The following is a 17,520-nucleotide window of genomic DNA, read 5'->3' as shown; positions in this document are numbered from 1 at the left end:
TTCACGCAATAGCTACAAATAATGCACACAATTTGAAAATTGAGAACCAACCTCAAAAATCACCATGCAATTGATGAGTTGTATAATTCTACAAACTACTTGTATCTCTAAGAAAAACCTAATAGCACACCACATTTCTCCATCTTAGAAAAACAGATCGCCCATTTAAATAAAAACCATGGAATCTATTTTATTAGGTGTGTGAAAATGCCTAATTGGACAATCGTGTGAACAATTAGAAACACATAAGCTACTCTTGGCGATACAATCATAGGCATATGGCCATGACATTGGCACATGTGTTATGCTTGAAAGTGTGTCATGACCCAAGAAAATGGTCTTAGAAAACAAGATTTCATTTTCATTTTTTTTCTAGGAAGTAGTTCAAGAAATGTGCCCCATGGATTGCACCACTAGGACTTGCACCTAGGTTAGGTGCTATGTTTGAGGGGTAATCTATTTCACCAAAAAGAGATTGTCCCAATCATTTAAAAATCATGTCATATGGGTGCGGACAAAATGGGATAATGGTGGATGGTTCAATACAAGGTTTACTTCATAGGTTGACCACTAGCCTCATGCACAAAACATGACTCGTTTTAAGGGCACTAAACATTAAAGAAAGCATGTTTCTCTACCGTTATGAGTTTTTATTAACTAAGATAGCTACCAACAACTTTATTTTATGAATATCTATGAAAAATTATTAAGATAAGACCTATATAAAACTTACCAAACAAACTGACACTTTAGATCCTCCTCCATGGTATCATTATTGCATACAAAAATGTAACCCCCAATTATCTCAGTTCTTGGCAGCATTTATATTGATGGTGGAGTCTTAAATTGCTTTTCATATGCATTGTTGCTATTATTTTTGTTGTTGTTTCCTTCATTGTTATTGTTGCGGTAACGAATATTCACATTGTCAAACAGATTCAAACATCTCCTGCCTTCCAATCAAGGTTCATCTGTTTCAGGTGTAAGGGTTTCCAACTTGCTTACTTCTGGTTTCCCCTTGTACTTTCCCCTCTTCTTGGCTTTTGCAAGGGACCCTATGGATTTTGATATGTTCGTACAATCCCTTTGGATGTCATATGCTTTGCAAGGGGAAGCGGTGAGATCGCTAAAGTCCATTTGTGATCATCTGATACCCTGGGTTGTCCACCAAGCTCTTCCCAAAATTGCCAGAACGAGTAAGGGTTCACCATGACTATTAGTTTTGGGTAATCCAAAACTGAATTTCACTCAACCTTAACGCTTGATGCTAAACTTTGTAGATTATGAAAATCATCAAAAATCAAAGAAAGTTATCACACAACAAATGTGGATAGCCGAGATACCCATAAATTTAGGAGATAAGACAAAAAAATATAACACAAGATATTTAAAGTGGAAACAAAAAGAAAGGTGCAAAATCCAAATTAAACAACCAAACAAAGACTTAATAACAAAGCAAAACCATTGATTCTAAATACACACAAAAATTTGAGGAATAACTGAAAAAGAATGCAACCAAACTTGAGAATGCTCACAGAAAACATTGAGAAAGCCCTATAACAGTAATGCAATGATTTTCAATGTTAAATAACACAATTGAGAGTTTCCAAATTACACAAACCCTTGGAGAAGTAAATCAAGGAATTGAACCCCAAATCCTTAAACCTGGGTTTGAGACTCCATAGTCGAAATAATAAAACTACAGAAGCATTGAATACACAAAAAAAAAATAGCTAATGTAACAACTTTAAAATTCATGTTAGCTCAAGAGTTGTGCATCACTCACAACAAATTCAAACCTGATGGACTTTAGGTGTTTCTTATGTCTTTCATCCTCGAACAACTAAGCAACCAAACCTTCCTAAGCGCCTTGAATGGGAGTCCCATTAAAGGCACATATTTCTTCCTTCCTCAACAAATGGAGCTTGTAATGAAGTCATGAACTCCAAAAAATCTGTTTTGCATTTCTCCCCCTAGCAAGTAGGACGATTTTTTCTCGACCACGAAGAAGAGGAAGAAGAAAATTTGGGTTGTTTTGGAGAGGAGAGCATAGTGGATTTTGAAGCTGGTTTTCAGGACTCTTGGTGAGATTGAAACCCTTACACTTTGCAGGTCTAACTCATCAGTAATGGAATTTGTGCTCTGAATTTAGAACAAGCTCACCCCTTGTTGTACCTCAGGAGAAAGTTCCTGGCTGTGGGGGAACCAATGCTCAAGACATTTAGCAATTAATTAGAAACAATTAAATTTAGTGGCTCGAAGTACAGGCCATGAGACATTTCGAGCAAAGATTCTAATTCTAAAACCCTAGCCTTCCAAATAAAAATGTTCAGAGAGGCTATGAGAGTTGCAGGGTGGAGGTGTAAAGAAAAAAATGAAGATATAATTTTGGCATAAGAAATTAGGAATCCATGCTTTAACTCTATAGAGAGAATAATGTAAGACAAAGAAAATATGAATGAGGTTCCCGGATTTCGAATGCCGATTAAGGGCTTCATGATTAATTTTAATGAGTACAATTATGTAAATGCATCCAAAACTAAACCAAAGCACCAACTGCATCTTACACTATCCAAGAGAGGAAAATACATAAATATGAATGCTGAAACTCAAGAGAAAGACAATCAATACAACTTCCCAATTCTAGAATCAAACTCCAATTTCATCTTTAGATTTCAAAGGGAATTTTTTGTTTACATTGTGAGTCATGGATGCCAGTGGCCTTCTAAACCCTTTCCCCATCTAACTCATGTGCTTTTATTTCTACCTCCTAGCCTAACTATCAAATCAGTTTTGAAACTCACTACTGAAAATAGTTAATAAATCATTTTTAAAATAGTTATACAACTATATTTTTTTTGAATTTTTGTTTTTCAAAATTATTATATTACAAAATTAATATCACACACACACATATAATATTAATGCAACTCTTTTCTTCAAAAAGAAATGAACTCTAAGCACTTATGAAATTTCACATCATAGACTGATACATCTTGGGAATTTAAATTAAGTATAAACACTAATTATGCGGGCCCGACTCTTATCACCCAGTCATAACCCCATTGTGGTTTTGAAGGAACAACAAAAACCACCCTCGGGGGCACCTTTGGTGGTTTCTTAAGATGAAGAGAGTGCCCCCGTGATAATTAATTGCCATCGATTTTTTAAATAGGAGGTTTGAGAAAACAATCTATGGGAGCACACCTCTATATAAACCCTGTGAAATTTGTGCCACCGAGATTCTTTTACTTAGGCGAAGAATAAGGTGAGCTATGAAGCTGAAACATTGAACACTAGCAATGATTTTATACCATCGGTTCTAGACTGGAAAGAAATTGGGTATATTGTAACCTTAGCCAAACATACCAAGAAAATTTCTTAGAGCCATAAATACTTCCACCACCTCATATGTTACTGCAACTCAAGCTTGACGATGTCGTTCAACTAAGTTTATCAAAATTTCAATAAGAAACCTTTTAAATTCCCTAGTAAGCATTCTTCTAGCTCCATATTCTTTTTTAATGTTTTAAAATTCTGCATCATCCTCAAGAAATAAGCTAAGACACTTGATTGATCTATCCACCTCAAGATTTTCCCCGAATTTTCTATGATTTTCTATTGTATATCCACCTTCAAAGAAGGCATATTTATTCACCTTGTTCTTGATCTCCTTGGTAGAATCTGTTATGAAACCAGCTCACAAAAAGATAGAAAAGATAGATCAACGACTTCAAAATAAACCTCTTCGCGGGGGAAACCTCCTTTGCATTACACAAATGAATAATTCTTGGATGATACAAATGACAATACCTCCTTTCTATATAGATGAGTCTAAGTGGTCCCAATATAATCAGAGCCTACATAACAATAATATTGTAGGGGCACAACAATAACAATAGTGGGCTTCTATGGGGCACAATAATAACAACATGGGGACTACATGGGCACAACAATATAGTAAAGGGGTTGCACTAATAACAATAAGGGCTACACTAGTAGTATAGGGACCTAACAGGCACTTATCCTTCAAAAAGTGTTTTCCTCAATGCTTGAGTAGTTCTGGATGCTTCTGTATAAAATTATATTCCTCCCATGTGGAATCTTCAGCAGGTAAGTTCTTCCACTTGATGAGATACTTTGAAATTGATTGATTTCGTAACTTTCATTTTCTTGTTTCCGTGACTGCTTCACGTTCCAATATGATTTTTCCTTCCTCGTCAATTTTCGACAATATTGTTTGAACTGGGAGCTTATCACCTATAACCTTCTTTAAGCATGAAACATGGAAAATTGGGGGCACTCGAGAAGATGTAGGAAGCTCCACTTTGTATTCCATAGTACCAATCTTTTGCAGCACTTTGTAAGAACCATAGTACTTTGGTGATAATTTATTATCCTTCTTAGCTTACTTGAGGGACAATTGTTTTTATGGTTGTAGTTGTAAAAATACCCAGTCTCCTATATCAAAACCTCTTTTGTTGCGATGTTCATCTACTTGTTGTTTCATTCAATTTTGCATGAAAGTGAGGTTATCATTTTTCTTCTTAATATGTCCCTCTATCTTGAGAGTTTGAGGCGTGGTAATTCCTACCAATGCATTACAAGATATGGTCGGATTCATTTTTTCTTTCTCTAGGGTTGGTTCCTACTGTATATCCTCTTCTTTTGACATTTCTTGATCCCTTTCTTCCTCCTCTTCACAATAAATATAAAATAATTTCTTCTCAGCACACCTATGACCTTTAGTGTATTTGCTATTACAACTGTAACAAAGGTCATTTTCTCCTTTTTCTTCCAATTGTTGTGGTGTCAACCTTGTAGGTTGTGGAAGGTGAGGAGCAACAACACTTCCATCTTTATAATTGTGAGTGGTAGGATTTCTTGTTTCCATAATTTTGCTTTCATTTTTTCTTGCCAACCTGAATGCATTCTCCAATGAATCAGTTTCCCAAAGATGAACCTCATGTTGAATGTTATCCTTTAACGTCCCTATGAATACATCAATCCTCTGCTTCTCTAGAATATCGTTTACCCTTATATTAAATTATTGTAAGTCCTCATTGTGCTCTGCCATTGAACCCTTTTGTTTGAGATTTATCAATTGGATAAAGAAGGTGTTGCTATTTGTATCCTCATAATGTGCTATCATTTCCTCTATGAAAATTGACTAGGTGACAAGTGGTTTACGAGAAAAAATCCCTTTATACCATAAAAATTGGTTGGTTTCTAAATATAAAGATGAAATATGAGCCTTTTTTAACAGTTGCACATCATGTAGATCAAAATATTTCTCCATCTGTAGTATCCATGTTATGGGATCCTTGCCATCAAACTTCCTCATATCTATCTTTGGAATATGGTGGGTCTTCAATCCAATGTTAGATTCTACGACATCATGACTAACATTTATTTTTTTCTCATCATGAGTTTCATCTACTACCTTTTCGTCATTATGAGGCCTTTCTTGTAGCAGCTTTATCCCACCTTCCTTCAAATCTTCCATGTCTTTCTTCAAATATTCCATGCCTTTCTCCAAATGTGCTTTCATACCATTGATATTAACCTCCATGGCACATATAAAACTATTTATCTTAGCTTCAATCACATTCTTCAAATCATCCATCCAATTTTTCTTACTAGGTGTTTCTATTTTCTTGATTTGAGTCATTATTTTTCTTGCTTTTAAGAGCTTGATATTTAAATGAATGTAACTCTGTAGTTTCAAATCTTCAAGTTTCGAAATATCTTCCTATGGTATCCCTTTGAGTTTGCTTTCTAACCCCACCAGTCTAATCAATATTGGATTCTTCAATAAAGAGTTATGCCACATCTCCTACGATGACCTGATTATAGACTGGTTTAGTAGAGCGAACTTGTATGACCTTCCAAGTCTCACTATTTTAACCTTCAAACCTGAAAAACAATATATACAGAAAAGTACAATTTTTCCTTATTTTGTAACTTCTTACGAAATTTCAATCTGATGCTCATCAAGAAAGTTACGCTGACTTTCCCAAGGTCACATGTTTGGAATGTAATTTGGAAGTTTGTAGAAACCCTCAATGTCCTAGACCTTATCTCCAAAAATATAGCGAAACAGGATCTGAAAGTCGGGCTCTACCTTCCCCAAGATTTCGACTCAAATGGGTTTTAATTTCAAAGTCTGAACCTTTTTAGAAAACAAATTATAGTGAAAATGTCACGATGACCTGTTTGAGATGGAATTGTGGAGCTTGCAAAAACCCTAACTTCCTAAGATCATATCTCCAAAACTATAGCGAGATGAGATCTGAAATTTGGACCAGAGGTTCAGAATGATTTCTTCTCAAATGGGTGTTTTTTTAGCTTCCGAAATTTTGTAAGGAAATTGTTTTAGCGAAAATTCCACGATGACCTGTTTGGAGCAACAAAACCCTAGAATCCAAAGCATTGATACCAAAAGTTATGAAACCAACTCACAATAGAAAGGATAAATCAACGACTTCAAATTCAGCCTCTTCGGGGAGGGAACCTCCTTTACATTACACAAATTAATAAGTCTTAGATGATACAAATGACAATACCTCATATAGGATTCTAAGTGGTCCGAAAAATAATCAGAGCCTACATAACAATAATATTGTAGGGGCACAACGATAACAATAGTGAGCTTCTATGGAGCACAATAATAACAACATGGGGACTACATGGGCACAACAATACAATAAGGGGGTTGCACTAATAACAATAAGGAGCTACACTAGTAGTACAAGGACCTAACAAAATCAGATATGTATATTGTTGTAGTGGAATCACTTGTACACATTTTTTGTGTCTCCCCTGATTCAAGGTAACACATTTGGAAATTCTAACCATGTTCGTGTAGAAGGCTCCCCAACATAGTCAAAAGCCGAAAATATGAATGTTCTTGAAATATCAAAATGTTTTGAAATTATATCTTTGGCATTTTCAAGGGAAAGTCTTCGACTATCATCAATAGTATGATTCTTCCACATGCATTTCTCATCATCAATGACTTTTATTACAAGTGGTAGTTTGAATGCATCTTGTAAATATTTTGTAAACATAAATGGCGCAAGATGTTCCCAATGAAAGTCTTCAAATGAAGGTCCTCTTCCAATATATAAATAATTTTTTTCTTCTTTTTCAAATGCATCAAGAATCTTGTCAAATCCCTGTGAGCGAAGAAAACATCGTGACGAAGGAAGACATGGGCATGCTTGTCAGTGAGTTTCTCCACCATTTCGAAAATTGATTGATATAGTTTTTGATAGCTACATTGTACAATGAGCTTGTCAGAGTCAATTTCCCCTCCCACTTTAGCAGCTACTTCCCAGTCCTAATTTCCACAGAAGTGAAAAATTTATCATCACAATATAGTAATTCATAAATTGGACCAAACAAACCAAATATGTTGTGTTCCCTCCAAATTCTTCTTACTGAATTAAGGCCCCTTTGTATATCACTAGGAGTAGTGTGTTTCAAAAATTTTCTGCCTTCACAATTTCATATTCTAATTTATCAATTTACAGATGCAAGTTGATTCTCCTGTAATAGAGTTTCTTTTGAGTCTCCTATAATTCATCCCTCTCTATTTTAAGACTAGCAAAATCTTGTTGGCATTTAGAAATAAGTGTTTTTTGATCTTGCATTTCTTCTGAGTGAGCCTCCATATTTTTGTTCCAATTATAACTAGGATCGTTTACTTAGTATAATAAAATGCCTTCAAGTCTCGTTCAAGAATGAATACAAATCGAATTACAGTGCATCACTCATAGTGCATTTTTTTATGAAAACTGGTGTTTGAAGGAACTTAGAAAACATGTGAAACCGCTTCAAATTTATGGAAATTTCTCACACTTAAGTCAATTGGGGCCTTTATGCTCAAAACCTAGATTGCAATTTAAAAAAAAAATTCTTTGTTTGCTTGAAAATCGATCCTTAATTTCATTACCTAGAGATGCCTCCATTTTTCCACACTAATTGGTGCCATAACTATATCCAAAGTTGTTCCGATAATTTTGATAGTTTATTAAGAAATAATTCAATAACTTCAAAAGGGACATGGTTTGTTTGTAAGCCAAATTCGATTGTCAAGAAACACCCCCGACATGCCATATGAGATGTACTGGAACTGACACTTCTGTTTTTGCACCACCTTCATCAATTCTTATATTTTCCATTTTAGAATTTAACAACTCACTTTCATCACTTGGAATAGATATATTCTCTTTAGCAGATTGCCTTTTACCATTATTACTTCTATCAGAAAATAAAGATTTTGCTTCACAAGTGTTGTTACTTCTTTGCTAAGACAAACCCTATCCTCCTTAAGAAAGGGTTCTTCTTATCAATAAGAACATCAATCAATGCATTCATGAGTTTCTGATTCTATTACAAAATGAATAAGTAACACTACAAGAACCAACATGTTGAAACATCTCACACAACATAGCACTTCTTTTTAATGACAATTCCACTAAAAGTCTCTAAAAGTATTTGGAAAGTCAGATATCTTTATGGATGAGTTGACATCATTCAATTACTATCCACCAATATTTTCTGCTTTTATTTCATTCACTAAAGCGATGTTTGAGTGTAATACTTTACTATATAAAATATTTTGTGAATGCTCTAGCAATACACAATTTACTTTATTAGATGATCGAAATTTGTAACACAAGTTCAATGTGGCAACAATGACTAGGGAAATGGATAGCAAGTTCTCCATACGTGATACAACTTCCATATTGATCCACTGGACCAAGAACTAGATCATAAATTCCCTCAGTAATAAGCCTTATATGCACTTTATCAACTTCACTTAACACCACATCCTTGAATATTTCTCTAAAAGTAAGAAGATTTGAAGACACCCCAAGTATAATTTTTATCTTTTTTCATAAATGGGCATCCTATTTTATGAAAGTAGCTTTCACAAGAGTTTTAATACGATATATTTTTAAAAAACATTCTTTACTCCTTTTTTCCCATCCTGTCTCTAGAATATCAACAAAATTACTATTCAGGTGCCACCAAATTTGCAAAATTTCAATCTTGTTCTGGAAATTTCTTGAAGATATTTGGTATTTTAGTTGTGCCAGAATGAGCTACAACATATGGCTCCAACTAGGGATAGCACTTTGTGTTAACTGCAAATCAGTGGCCTTAGTTGGCCATGGAGTCCAGAATTCTAAAAATCTTGAAATATGAAAACTAAAATCCCTCGGTTTTATTAACCTAAAAACCTTTCCAAACATGTTTGCAACTGGGATTTGACACTTATTCATCAACTAAAAACTGAACTGAAAAATTAGCTCATTTATGTACAAGTTCCTACATATGTACATGACTAAACTCATTCAGGTGAAGTCAACCTTCCAATGGCACCTGCCTAACACCTGGGTACTGGACCTTGTGCCTCCATACTGTTGGGACTCAGAAAATAAAATTGGTATGCACCATAAAATAATTTTAGACAAAAGGTTTAACACATACCCCAGAAATGATATTTGTCACTGACGAGAGAATGTTTCCATATAATTAGCTACTGAATCATAAAGTTGATGAGACGATGTTCTAGTTGTTCACTTCTCCTAAACAATCTGCTAACACTTTTCTTAAACAAGGCAGTTATACTCACATTTTAACTCCTGAACTTGGGGTTGTACAACAACTTGCTTCTTTGCATAATCAAATGAAAGAAATGTTGCTTCAGAAATATTCTTGTATAAAAATGTATTCAATTTTTCACACATTTCCATAGAAGCACAATTGATCTGAATATGAAAATTTTAAGATGGTGCCATGTGTCCTAGTTCAACAAATTGCCAGTGTAATTTTTTTTTTCTGGAAACCAAGAAATTTTCATTACTATGAACATGGTGCTCTGTATAATGTGAGTATTCACCTTCAATTTTTACAACATTTCCTTCAAGAAATACCATGTCAGATCCATTCATTAATTCCAGAAATGGGAAATCATCTGCTATAGAAGTAACATTATTTTGCTGAGGCAATTTGTTCAACTCATAAGAAATTGACTTATAACCTGTCAAATTTGAGGCAGGAAAGTTTAGATTAGATGATTATTCTTTTGACTGATTCTTCTATTGATTTATTTCCATATTTGCAGAAAAATTTTAATAGGAATCTTCCCACGGGCCCATAGATTATCCTTAATTTCTTGTGCATAAAGAAACATTTACTCCATAGTGCAAGGCTTCCCTTCCTTAAGAAAAAATTCCAAGTCAAGAGGATGAACCGCTAAATAATACACCACGGCAGCAACTTTAGAAGGTTGAAGTTCTTTGGGCATGCTAAAATAAATTTTTTGAAACCTCCTATTAAACTTAGTGACCGATTAACTATTCTTGCTCTCGATAATACATAATTCCAATAGGTGTTTTTCATATGACTTCTGCTCACCCCAATATCTAAGAAATATATCTTGAAAACTATGCCATGAACTAATTGAACTTGCCTCTAAATACTAGCCATTGCTAAGCTTCATGCTTTAATGTAAGACACAACAACCTCAAAACCACATCTTCATAAATAATTTGGAATTTGTTCAGGAAGTACTCAAATTCAAGACATGTTGTTCAGTTGTAACATCATCGTTCTCTCCAGAGAAACTTGGAAGAAATTTGAAGCTTTTTGAAGGATACTAATGAATAATTGTAGGTAGCTTCAGGGGTTTGAAGATTTCCCTCATTTTGAGCTAGAAACCAGAGGGTTGATTTTGAGGCAAGGTGGTGGCTACCAAATATCATGAATCATCACCTTTATACCCAGGCTGTGATTGATTATCTTCAAGAATTGTAATGCAACAATCATCTCTCCTCTCATTTTTAGGAGATAAAGTTGTGTCAAGATCAATAATACAAGAAGAAAGATATTATTTTTCCAATGAAGAACATACTTCTTGTGCTTTACAATCTTTTGAGAATATAAATAAGGAAATAATATTTTTAATGTGAAGGGGAAAGTAAACCACAAAGCTGATAATAAAAAATAAGATTTCCTTCAAAAAAATTGAAAGCCTCATACTTAACCTTTTCATGTGGCTTCCTCATTTTCTTGCTAGCAAAATCTTGATTCAATGAAGGCTTGATCAGTGGAGTCACCCGATGAATAATAAACAAGCAATTTCATATCTAACTATGGTTCACCATCAAGAAATAGATCTTTAATACCTAGGGGAAAATAACTTTGTGTTTGTGTTCCCCGACAACGACGCCAAAAAATGTTGTAACTTAGGAGACATTTCGTGGCTATGGGGGAATGAGTGCTCGAGACATTTAGAGATTAATTAAAAATAATTAAATTCAACGGCTCGAAGTACAAGCCATGAGATCTTGCAAGCATAGATTCTAATTCTGAAACCCTAGCCTGGCCAGAGAGGCTATGAGAGTTGCAGGGTGGAGGTGTAAAGCAGAAAATGGAGGAGACAGAATTTTGGCATAGGCAATTAAGAATCTGTGCTTTAACTCTATAGAAAGAATGATGTAAGATTGAGAAAATATGAATGAGGTTCTTGGTTGTGGCACCCATTAAGGGATTCATGGCTAATTTTAATGAGTAAAATGACATAAATTCATCCAAAACTAAACCAAAGAACCAGATGAATATTACAGTATCCAAGAGAAGAAAATACATAAATATGAATGTTGAAACTCAGGAGAAAGACAATCACTGGAACTTCCCAATCGTGGAATCAAACTGCAATTTCATCTTCAGATTTCAAAGGAAATGTTTGGTTTACATTGCCATTCATGGATGACTATGGCTTTCCGAGCCGTTCCCCATATAACGCTTGAGCTTTTATTTATGCCTCCTAGCCTAACTGTCAAATCAATTTTGGAACTGACTTATGAAAATAGTTAATAAATTGTTTTAAGAAGAGTTATAAAAACTATTGCTTCTTGAAAAAACAATCGAAATTATTACAATAAAAAAATTAATATCATATTATATATATAATTTAAATACAACTCTTTTCTTAAAAAAAAATGAAGTCTGACTACTTATGAAATTTTACATCATACACTGATACATTTTGGGCATTTAAATTAACTATAAACATTAATTATGTGGGCCCGATTGTCATCACCCATTCATGACCCATTTTGTTTTTGAAGAAACAACAAAAACCACCCTCAAAGACACATTAATTATGCGGGCCCGACTCTCTTCACCCATTCATAACGCCATTGTAGTTTTTTGAGATGAGGAGAGTGGCCCCGTGATAAAATAGATATCGATTTTTTAAATAGCAGGTTTGAGAAAACCATCTATGGAGCACACCTCTATATAAACCCCATATAATTTGTGCCACCGAGATTATTTTACTTAGGCGAAGAATAACATGAGCCGTCAATCTGAAACATTTAACACTTCCAACAATTTTATACCATCGGTTCCAGGCTAGAAAGCAATGGGGTATACTTCATCCCTAACAAAACATATCAGGAAAAGGCCTTGTAGTCATAAATACATCCACCACCTCATTTGTTACTTCAACTCGAGCTTGAAGATGTCGTTCAATTAAGTTTGTCAAAATTTCAATAAGCAGCTTTCGAACTTCTCGAGTAAGCATTCTTCTAACTCCGTATTCTTGTTTAATGTTTTCCAATTCTGCATACTTGACAGATCTATCCACCTCAAGATTTTCACCAAATTTCCTATGATTTTCTATTGTATCTCCACCTCCATAGAAGGCATATTTCTTCACCTTGTCCTTGATGACCTTGGCAGAATCTGATACGTAAATTGTTGTAGTGGAATCACTTGCAGACATTTTTCCTGTCTCCCCCTGATTCAAGGTAACACATTTGGAAATTCTAACCATGTTCCTGTATAAGGCTGCCCAACATAGTCAAAATCAGAAAATATCAATGGTCTTGAAATATTGAAACAATTTGAAATTATATCTTTGGCATTTCTACGGGCAAGTCTCTGATTCTCTTAAATAGTAAGATTCTTCCACATGCATTTCTCATCACCAGTTACTTTATTACATGTGGTACTTTGAATGCATCTTGTAAATATTTTGTAAACATAAATGGCAGAATATGTTTCCAATGCAAAGCTTAAGATGAAGGTTCTCTACCAATATATAAATAATTTTTTTCTCCTTTCTCAAATGCATCAAGAATCTTGTCAAATTTCTTGTGAGTGAAGGAAACACAGCGACAGAGGAAGACATGGGTAGGCTTTCCAGTGAGTTTCTCCACCCTTTCGATAATTGATTGATATTGTTTATAACAGCCTCATTGCACAATGAGCTTGTCATAGTCAATGTGCCCTCCCACTTTAGCAGCTACTTCCTAGTTCTAACTTCCACAACAGTTAAAAATTTATCATCACAATCCAACAATTCACAGATTGGACCAAACACACCAGAGATGTGATCCCTGCAAATTCTTCTGAATGAATTAAGGCCCCTTCATATATCATCTGGAGCAGCATGGTCCAAACTTCTTCTGCCTTCACAATTTCAGATTTTAATATATGAATTTACAGATGCCAGTTGATTCTCCTGTTTCCAGAGTTTCTTTCGAGTCTCCTGAAATTCATCCCTCTCTATTTTAAGACTAGCAAAATCTCGCTGGCACTTAGAAATAAGTGATTCTTGATCTTGCATTTATTTGAGCGAGCCTCCATATTTTCCTTCCAATTATAACTAGGATCGTTTTCTTCGCCATAACAAAATGCCTTCATGTCTCGTCCGAGAACAAATACAAATCGAATTACACTGGGTCACCCATAGAGTGCAGGGCATTTTTAATGAAAACTAGTGTTTGAGGGAACTCAGAAAACATGTGAAACCACTTCGAATTTCAGGAAATTACCCGCACTAAGGTCAATTGGGGCCTTTCTGCTCAAAACCCAGATCGCAGATTTTTTAAATTTTTCTCTATTTGCTCGAAAATCGATCCTGGAATTCACTACCTAGAGATGCCTCCGCTTTTCCACACTACAAATTTGGTACCATAACTATATCCAAAGTGGTTCCGATAATTTTGATAGTTTATTAAGAAATAATTCAATAACTTCAAAAGAGGCATGGTTTGTTTGTAAGCGAAATTCGATTCTCAAGAAACACCAGTGACATGCCATATGAGATGTACTGGAACTGACGCTTCTGTTTTTGCACCACCTTCATCGATTCTTATCTTTTCCATTTTAGAATTTAGCAACTCACTTTCGGAACTTAGAATAGATATCCGCTCTTCAGCAGATTGCATTTTACTATTATTACTTCTTTCATAAAATAAATATTTTTCTTCACAAGTGGTGTTACTTCTGTGCCAAGACAGACCCTCTCCTCCTTAAGAAAGGGTTCTTCTTACCGATAAGAACATCAATCAATGCATTCATGAGTTTCTGTTTGTGCTAAAAAAAATGAATATGTAACACTACAACAACCAACATGCTGAAACATCTCACACAACAGAGCACCTCTTTTTAATGATAATTCCACTGAAAAATCTATGGAAGTATTCGGAAAGTCAGATATCTTTACGGATAAGTAGACATCATTCAATGAATGTCCACCAATATTTTCTGCTTTTATTGCCTTCGCTAAAGCAATGTTTGACTGTATAAAATACTTTGTGGATGCTCCAGCAATACACCATTTATTTTATTAGGTGACCGAAATTTGTAACACAAGTTCAATGTGGCAAAAGTGACCATGGAAATGGACAACATGGTCTCCATACTGATACAACTTCCATACTGATCCACTGGACCAAGAACGAGATCATAAAGTCCCTTTATCAACTTCACTTAACACCACATCCTTAGATATTTCTCTACAATTAAGAAGCTTTGAAAAGACCCGAAATAGAATTGTTATCTTTTGTCGTAAATGGCATCATTTTTAAGGCAAGTCACTTTTCGTAAGAGTTTTAATACCATAGATTTTCAAAAAACATTCTTTACTCCTTTCTTTCCATTCTGTCTTTAGAATATCAACAACATTACTATTCAGGTGCCACCAAATTTGCAAAATTTTAATCTTGTGTTGGAACTTTTTTGAAGATATTTTATATTTCAGCTGTGCCAAAATGAGCTACAACACCTTTGATGGGATAACCCATGTCTTTTTGCGAGAAGTATATTACTGTGACGAGGAAATGAGGAGTACAAGACCAAGGCTATAATGAGTAAGCGAGGAGTACAATGACCCTTTGAAACAACAACAAAGCTTCGTAGCCGTCGTGGTGGTTGCAGCCTTATGTCAGCCTCTAATAAATGTGATAAAACAAGTTTAAACTTTGCAAATGTGGACATGGAGACATCGGTTGATGGGTTGGGCGAACCGTATATATGATATGATTTGGTGTGGAGCTAAATCATCAAACGATCAAGCTTTCTAAAGCATTCAAGGGTGGAAGGCAAGAAAGTGCGAGTTGGTCTGAAATTCGGGCGAAGGTGCAGGTGGATGGCGCGTAGGGCCGAAGCACCCGAGCCGGGGAAAAAGAGGTCGTTCGAGGGCGCCGTGCAGAGGTCGTTCGAAGGCTTCATTCAGAAGGTCATTCGAGGGTGTCATGTAGGGAGCTCGTTCGAAGGCATGGTTTAGAAAATCGTTCGGGAGGCTGAATGACCGTGGAGGGGAACCGTTTGGAAGGTTGAATAGTCGTGCCGGGAGGTCGTTCAAGAGGCTAAATGGTCGGCCAGAAAGTTGTTTGGAGGGTCGAATGATCGTGTGGAGGTCGTGCAGGAAATCATTCGAAGATTCGTTCGAAAGGTCATTCGAGGGCGTGCGAGGGCGCAGCAGGGCGTCCGCCCGAACGACCTGAGTTGGTCGAACAGTGAACCAGGTGAAGTCTTGAACGGGTGACACGGGTGACATGACTCGTCGGTGGAGACTTGGCGAGTTGGGCGTTTGGTGCAGAGTGCCCACCGGTAGACGAGTGGGGCGCTCAGTGGGAGCGTTCGACGAGTTGAACGAAACACGTTCGGGTGAACGTGCGGAGGTAAACGACGAGTTGGGCAAGAGTTGTGTGGGCAACCGTGTGGGCGCGCCAACGAGCTGGGCTAACCGAGTTGTGTCGGTGAATGTAAAAATATTCTAAGTGTAAATTTGGGGTTTCCTCGAGATTGTAACTTACATATATATTATTATTATGGGCAAGCTCATTACAGGGAGTTGCACCTCCCAGTTTTACTGTTGTGCATTGTTGTTAATGCTGATGAATGTTTAACTGTTGTTTTATAATGAATGAAAGTACTTGGTAAAGTTGAAAAATAAACTAAGTATAGACGTAAGGCATAGTCCACGATCGCAATTATTGGTGAAAAGAAAGTGGTCGGTGGTGCCACACCTCCTATAGTGCGGTTGGAAGAGTACCGCCAGTGTAGGGGCGTGACAGGTGGTATCAGAGCTAATGAACGATGAGGAGCTAATCCCACTGCACCAATGTGACAAGTGGTATTATAGGCTGATGAACAATGGGAAGGTAAATAATTGACATTCGTGACAGGTGATTTAGAGAGTCGAGAAGAATGTCTATCTTGCAGAAAATGGGTTTTGCAACCTTCGAAGAATGGCAAGGGCACACATCGGGGCCAAGTCAATTTGAAGGAAGCCTACTTGAAGAATCAAGTGTTTTGGAGCAAAGAATCGCAGAATGGAGTAACGACTTGTTCGAAACGAGGGATTCTCTTCGTGATTTGGTCAAGGAAGGGATCTCTGACATGAATAGGGATGAAGCCTATCGACTTGCAGGGAAAGAAGATTTATTTGATGCAAAACTCAAGGAGTTGAAGATAAGGCAGAACTTGATTCGAAAGAAACTGGAATGGCTAGCTCTTGAGAAAAAATAGTTCAACTTTCATTCAGGATAAGAAGAAAGCTACAAAATGTGATGATAAGAAAGAGAAAGCTGTGATAATTGAGGATGTTGCAGATATGACAACGATGGAGGATGAACTTGAAATTGATCAAGTTGGACTAGGATCGTGTAGTTTGTAGACATTGGTGGATGAGGAAACTCACATGGAGGAGCCTCATGATGAAGTAAGTACTATTGATACTTGTGTTTCAGTGAGACTTTTGGAAGATGAACCGTGTGTAGGGAAGAGCAAAATCAGTTTGTCGATGCAAGGGAGGATCTTACCATGGATGTCTACGATGAGACCTTGTATGGAGAGGCAAGGACCATTGATTGTTGCAGGGCTTGTTGGGGTTGTTTGTGACCTTATGATAGAAGGTGCAAAGGCCTGTGACAAGGGAGGAACATGATGATCATTGCGGAAGAATGGGTCATGCTTTAGCCACATGGAGAATTGGCTAAGTGCCCGACATGACTCATGGATAGATTAGAGGAGGGCACACACTTGAGTATGGTGATACTTTGGTGGACTTCTCATGGCTGAGACCAAGAGGAAGTCTTGGTGGAACCTTCAGTGGGGGAGCCATGGTGGAAGAGACTCATGTGATGATGATATGGTTGGGTGACCGAGTTCACTAGACCGGGATTATAGACTTGGATGAGGATGACC

At 36.3% G+C, this 17,520-nt stretch overlaps 3 pseudogenes; all 3 read right to left on the bottom strand.

Moving 5' to 3' along the window:
* Positions 1–729: 729 nt before the first annotated feature.
* On the bottom strand, positions 730–1,211 carry LOC149191223 (uncharacterized; annotated as a pseudogene).
* A 5,509-nt stretch (positions 1,212–6,720) lies between these two features.
* Positions 6,721–8,186, bottom strand: LOC149191222 (tryptophan--tRNA ligase, cytoplasmic pseudogene; annotated as a pseudogene).
* A 4,274-nt stretch (positions 8,187–12,460) lies between these two features.
* LOC149191221 (tryptophan--tRNA ligase, cytoplasmic pseudogene) lies at positions 12,461–13,651 on the bottom strand (annotated as a pseudogene).
* Positions 13,652–17,520: the final 3,869 nt, after the last annotated feature.

The sequence above is a fragment of the Pinus tabuliformis genome, chromosome 3_1 (genome assembly GCF_031772625.1).
Source record: "Pinus tabuliformis cultivar Carrire ecotype Pingquan chromosome 3_1, CPIR1, whole genome shotgun sequence".
Taxonomy (NCBI): Eukaryota; Viridiplantae; Streptophyta; class Pinopsida; order Pinales; family Pinaceae; genus Pinus; species Pinus tabuliformis.
Note: the sequence above shows the minus strand (reverse complement) of the source record. Positions and strands in the feature narration are given on the sequence as shown.